The sequence below is a fragment of the Nannospalax galili genome, unplaced genomic scaffold, assembly GCF_000622305.1.
Source record: "Nannospalax galili isolate Female #2095 unplaced genomic scaffold, S.galili_v1.0 scaffold103, whole genome shotgun sequence".
NCBI lineage: Eukaryota > Metazoa > Chordata > Mammalia > Rodentia > Spalacidae > Nannospalax > Nannospalax galili.
Window position 1 is genome coordinate 1,047,890 of NW_008352136.1, and position 6,895 is coordinate 1,054,784.

A 6,895-nucleotide genomic window follows, 5' to 3' on the forward strand; every position below is an offset into this window, starting at 1 on the left:
ATGTTATCCATTTGTCTGGGAAATGGGGGCATGCCAAAAGCCAGATTGGTTTTACTTCCCACCAGAGTGATGTGCCATGATCCCTACCCCTTTGAGGCCTCAAACAAAAGTGAATATTTTAAAATAGTGGTTGGAATAGAGACTGACAAGTTGCCTCTTAGCCTGAAATACTGAAAATAAAAAAGCATGTGCCCTGTACAGGCAGTTCCCCAATCAGCTGTGTTCTGCATCCTATTTTTGTCAAGATGGCTATGAAATGGCACATTAAGTTTTATGAAGGTAGTCCATGGTTTAAATTTGTAAAGAGAAATGTCTCCCCCACCCTTTTGAAACTTAAATATAAAGGAAAAGGGGGGCAGCCAGATGACTCAGTGGGTAGGGGCACCTGCCATCAAGCCTCACAGACCTGAGCTTGATTCCTGGGACCCACATGGTGAAAGGAGAGAATCAACTACTGAAAGTTGTCCTCTGACTTTCACAGGAGTACCTCACTCCCCCTACCCCGGAAAAAAAGTTAGAAAAGAGCCAGGTGTGGTGGCACATGCCTTTAATCCCAGTACTTGGGAGGCAGAGGCAAGCAGATCTCTGTGAGTTCAAGGCCAGTCTGGTCTACATAGTGAGTTTCAGGTCAGCTGGAGCTACAGGGAGACCCTGTCTCAAAAAGACCGAAAAAAAAAAAAAAAAGTTAAAAAAGAAAAAAAAAGAAAAGGGAAATACAGATCTTGGGTGCTAACTAAGCTGGTGGGCGGCACCTCCCCCTGTGGTTGCTCTCTGGTCCCTAACACTGTGCTGGGAGCTAATTACCTCTGACTTAGCCACAGGAGCCAGCAGAAAGGAGAGCCTCATTTAAGAGGTTAAGCCTTGAAAGGGTTAACGTTTTAATGGTGTATAAAGGTGTACAGAGGGAAAGAGTTCCTTGGATTGTGTGTCCAGTGTCTCTGTGAAGGATAAAGCAACAATGGATCCCCAAGAGGACTGTGCAGCTAGCTAAAGACAAACAGCAGAGCTCTCCTAACAAAAGCGGGGTCCCTCAGATGGTGTGTTCTCAGAGGATAGCACACAGGCCAGAGGAGAGAATCACAGCCAGTAAGCCTGGGGAGGTGGAAGTGCCCTTCCAACTGGAGCAGGTCAAGGTGGAGAAGCCTCTGTCAATTATACCTCTGTCAATTAGAGTGGCTTCTCTCTAACATACCATGACTCTTATGTCCACTTGTTCAAAGTGTTTTTAAATTCCCCTTGTAAATTCTTCTTTACCCATTGGTTATTCAGGAATGTGTTCTAAAATGTCCACATATTTATGAATTTCCCAAATGTTCATCTGTTAATTGCTTTCTAAATTCATCCCACTGTGGTCAGAACACACTTCACATGATTTCAATGCTTTCAGATTTGTTGAGATTTGTTTTGTGTTTGAGCATATGGTCTATACTGGAGGACATTGTCACCCAAGATGAAAGTGTATTCTGCTGTTGTTGGAAATAACTGGTTTGTGTTAAGCATGGTGGCACACACTTGTTATCCTAGCATTTGGGAAGCTGAAGCAGAAGGGTCACTGTGGGTTCAAGGCCAGCCTAGGCCACGTTGGTGGGACCCTGTCTCCAAGAGAAAGGAAGAGGAGGAGGGAGAGAGAAAAGGGGTAAGGGAGGGAAGAAGGGAGGGAGGGAGGGAGGGGGGAGTGTGATGGCTAATCCTGGGTGTCAACTTGATTGGATCTGGGATTAACTGAAATAAAAGAGATCTTCTTGATTGGATCATCTAAAGCCGGAAGACACACCCTAAATGTGGGTGTTACCTTCTGATGGCAGCCTATATAAAAGGCCAAGGCAGAGGAGCCCGCCAGGCTTCTTGCTGCTTGCCTTCTCTCTCGCTGGTGAATTCGTCTTGCTGCTGTAGACTGAAGGCTAGCCAATCTTTTGGAATTCGTCAGACCTTCAGTGCCAGATTGGGACTACTGAGACATCCAGCCTCGTGGACGAAGGAAGGAAGGAAGGAAGGAAGGAAGGAAGGAAGGAAGGAAGGAAGGAAGGAAGGAAGGAAGGAAGGAAGGAAGGAAGGAAGGAAGGAAGGAAGGAAGGAAGGAAGGAAGGAAGGAAGGAAGGAAGGAAGGAAGGAAGGAAGGAAGGAAGGAAGGAAGGAAGGAAGGAAGGAAGGAAGGAAGGAAGGAAGGAAGGAAGGAAGGAAGGAAGGAAGGAAGGAAGGAAGGAAGGAAGGAAGGAAGGAAAAGATCGCTTACGTTGTTGCCCAAGTCTTTTTCCCTGCTGATCATCTCTAGTTGCTCTCTCCATTACTAGAACTGGAGTACTGAAGCCTCCCACTATTCTACTGAATTATACATTTCTCTCTTCAAGTCTTTTTGTTCCCCTGCCATATTCAGAGACTTGTTAAGTGTATGTACACTCATAAATTCTTGAGGGATTGGCCCTTGTGTGTGTGTGTGTGTGTGTGTGTGTGTGTGCATGTGTACACCTGTGTGTGCAGGTCTCTGTGTGGGGGGGGGGCAGAGGAGGATGCTGGGTGTCTTCCTCTGTCACTCTCTGCCTTATTCCCTTGAAGTGGGGTCTCTCACTGAACCTGGAATATTTTTGTCTAGGCTGGTGGCCAGAGAGCCAAGTGATCCTCCTGAATCTATCCCCTACTTCAATGCTGTGGCGACAGGTACATATGCATCCATACCCAACTTTGTTCGTGAGTACCAAGAATTCAAACTCAGGTCCCTATGCTTGCATAGTGAGCGCTCTTACCAAGCCACTCAGCCCTGACTGGCCCTTTTATCGTTATGAAATGTCTCTTTGTCTCTGGCAGTAATTTTTTTCTTCAAGTTTATGTTGTCTGATGCGAGCACAGTCATTTTGTCCTTTTGATTAGTGTTGACCTGGCTTAACAACTTCTTCCTCCTCTTCCTCCTCCCTTCTTCTTCCCCTTCTTCCCCTTCCTTCCCCCCCCCCAACTTCTTCCTCTTCTTCTCTTGAGACAGGGTCTCCCTGTAGTCCCAGATGTCCTGGAGCTCACTATGTAGACCAGGCTGGCCTCTATCTCACAGAGCTTCTCCAGCCTCTGCCTCTCAAGTGCTGGAATTAAAAGTATGCACCTGGAATTAAAGGTGTGGGCTACCACATCCTGCTCCATTCATCTTATCTCTAATTTTCGGTTCTGTTGTTTAAATTTTGTGTGCTTGATGGCAAGGGCAGGCATGCCACCATACATTTATGGAAGTCAGAAGACACTGTGGAAATCAGTTCCCTCCTTCCACCATGTGGGTCCTAGGCTTGGCAGCAAGTGCCTTTATACAATGAGCCGTCTCACCAGGCCTGAACCTTTTTGTGCTATTTTGACTCAGGGTCTAAGGTACCCCAGATGAGATGGGCCCTGCAGCTAGCTGAGGCCCAAGCTGAGTGTGAAGACCTGAACTTCTGGCTTCCATCTCAGGAGTTTCTGGGATTGTGCTGCAGGCCTGTCTCCAGCCACCCCATTTTAGGCAGTGCTGGGGATGGAACCCAGGCCTCTGATATGCTAGGCTAGTCCTCTACCAGCTGAAATACACCTGAAACTTTTGTTTTTTGAGACAGGGTTTCATGTAGTTCAGGCTGGCCTCCTGATCCTCCTGCTTCCATCTCTACTTCTCAAGTGCTGGGGTTACAGGTGTGCGCCACAGGCTCAATCTTAGACTTTTAAACCTACTTATTGTTATTTTTGTTTGTTTGGTTTTTTTTTTTTTTTTTTTTTTTTTTTTGGTTTTTTTTTTTTTTTTTTGTCTTTTTGAAGCAGGGTTTCCCTGTAGCCCCAGCTGTCCTGGAACTCACTATGTAGACCAGGCTGGCCTTGAACTTACAGAGATCTGCCTGCCTCTGCCTCCCAAGTCCTGGGACTACAGGCGTGCGCCACCACACCCAGCTATTTATTGTTATTTTTATGTGTATAAGTGTTTTCCTGCATGTATATAAGTGCACCTCTGCATGCAATGCCCACAGAGGCCAGAAGAAGGTGTCAGATGCCCTGTTATGGATGGTTAGCTGCCATGAGGGTGCTGGGAACCGAACCCAGGTCCTCTGCAAGAGTAACCAATGCTCTTTTTTCTAATGTAATTTAAATTTTATTTTATTCCTATGAGTGTTTTGCCTGCATGTACGTAAATGTACTTGTGGAACCTCCACACAAGAGGCTGCACTAAATGACACGTAACCTGATACAGAAGGAGCATATGGTAATACAGGAAGCCAGAGAGATTCAGGGGCCAGACTCACTCTTCTTATGACAACCAACTCGCTCCATGAGACCAGTATCAATGCCTTTTCAGGAGGATGCCCTGACGAGCTATTCACTTTGCTCTAGGTCCTACCACTCAACATCGCCACATTAGGAGCAAGATTCCAATGCTGAGCCATTGAGGAAAAAAAGCCCAAAGCCATAACACTCCATTCTCAGATTTTTATTACATATAAATATGCTCCATGTGGTTAGAACTCCAAAAGACAGTCGGAGATGGGGTGACTGTTCTGGTCCCACCAGGTTAACCTCCGGGGGCCATTTCCTTACCTGCTCTAACTTGGCTCTCAGGACTTTCTCAGTTTGAAACCTTCAGGTTTAGAAAAGGAAACTACTGTGGCTTATACTGTGGAGTGAGATCTTAAGGTCAGATATCTGGGAAGTCATGTACTGAAGACTTACATAAGTCTTTTGGAACCAAAGAAGGAGCTATGAATTGAATGCCATTCTTCCTAGGGAATAGAGAATTCTGGCTACTGTTTGACAACATGTAAATTAAATCTAACATGAGGAAATATATATTTAACTATGGCTCAGTTCCTGAAAGTTTTTATAGACTTGTTGATTTAAGAAAACCAATGTGGGGCCAATGAGATGGCTCATTAAGTAAAGGTGCTTGCTACCAAACCTGACCTGAGTGCCATCACCAGAACTCATACAGTGGAAGGAGAGAACTAATTCCCACAAGTTGTCCTCTGACCTTCATTTGAACACTGTGGCATGCACACACCCTTCCTCTATACACACAAATACACACCCATGTGCACCCACACACCAAATAAATAAAAACGTGACAAAAGCATCTTTGATTTCATTTGTCTCAGCCCCTGCTAGCTGCTCCAAAAAGCATCTTTTACTTCCCCAAGCATCCAATTTGAACAGTGAAGTTGCTTCCCCTTCCTTCCCCCTTCCTTCCTTCCTTCCTTCCTTCCTTCCTTCCTTCCTTCCTTCCTTCCTTCCCTCCCTCCCTTTCTTCTTTAAAGATAGAATCTCACAGTATAGCTCAGGCAGTCCTCTAACCCATAATCTTCCTGCCTCTGTCTCCCAAACAGCTAGACTTACAGGTATACACCATCATATCTGGCAGGGTTGTTACTTGTGGGTGGTTGTGTGCCTGTATTCCTGTGTATGCAGGTGCACATGTATGTGTGTGCATGTATATGTATGTGCTTATGCATGTACACAAAATTGCCCTCTGATCTCTCTGTCTCTCTGTCTCTATCTCTCTCACACACACATACAAATTAATAATAAAAAGTTTAAATTATAATAATGGGTCTAGCGAGATGGCTCAGCAGGTAAAAGCGCTTGCCATGCAAGTCTGACAATCTGAGTTCCATCCTCCCCAGAACCCACATAAAAAGCCAGATGTGGTGGTGTGCATCTGTAATCCCAGCACCCCTACTGTAAAATGGAAGGTGTAGGCAGAATTGGCTGGAATCCCTCAAGCCAGCTAGCCTGAAGTACACTGTGCAGCGGCAGAAGCAAGAGGGGCCATGCCTCAAAGAAGTGAAAAAAGAGTGGAGAGAATGGACTGGGGCAGGAGGTTATCTTTGTGGCAGAGCATGTGCTTAGTTCTATGAGGCTTTGGATTCAATCCCTAACACCCAAAATATTAAAAATAAATTTAAAAAATGAGACAGTAATTTAATCGTGTTAGATCTCTGAAAGTAGTTGCCACCTTGCACTATTTTTTAAGGATTATCACGTTTACTTTTAAAATTTATTTAATAACTACATAATTAGTAGAAGCATTACAACAGCATCGACATAGTAAGCTTCCAGAGAAAAGATGCATCTCTTTCAAAATTGGCTATAAATTTTTACATTCACAGTGTTGAATTAATACAGTTATACATTATTGTACTCAGTAAAAACCCTATAAGACACAAAGTTGAATGAGGTTTTAGCCTTTAAAAAAGATTTCCATTTCTTTTCAAAGTATACTATTTCATACAGATAAGCTCATTTCTAATGCAACTAACCCCTAGATGTTTGCACATGTGTCTCTAATCTCTATACATTTGATTACTACTAGTCACAGTCTATTACTTTCTGAGATCCTTGGCACCTGAGCATGGATATAAACTATAAATCAGGTATATAAATCAGGTAGATTTCAATGGTGATGTTTTTTATATCTACTAATTAACATGAAGCTTCTTCCTCAAATATAACTCATTTTTTATTTATTGATATTTTTGTGTATTTCATACAGAACGTCCCAAACAATCTTATTCATCTTTATACCTGCATCCCAAATGGCACCCTCCCATAGCCTCCCTCCACCCCCTGAAGCCCATATACTCTGTCATCCCTGTGACTGTCCACTGTGTTATCAATGCCCCCTACCATTCCCAGTGCTAGTCCATTTGCTGAGTCTAGTCAGCCTATGTAGAGTTCCTTGTTTTAGGAATATCTGCTCTTCCTCATCTAGCAGCAATCAGTTGCCAACATTCCTTTAGATAAGATTGGGGTCTGCTGTTCATTTTCCCAGTTCTATGCTGGGTTACTGTCTGGGAGTCTCTTGAGCCACCCTGGCCAATAACTCAAAGGAAGGTATCTCATGTCTAGCACTGTTTCTTATTATATAGCCTTTAGCTATACACATGGACTCTTAAAGAATTATACT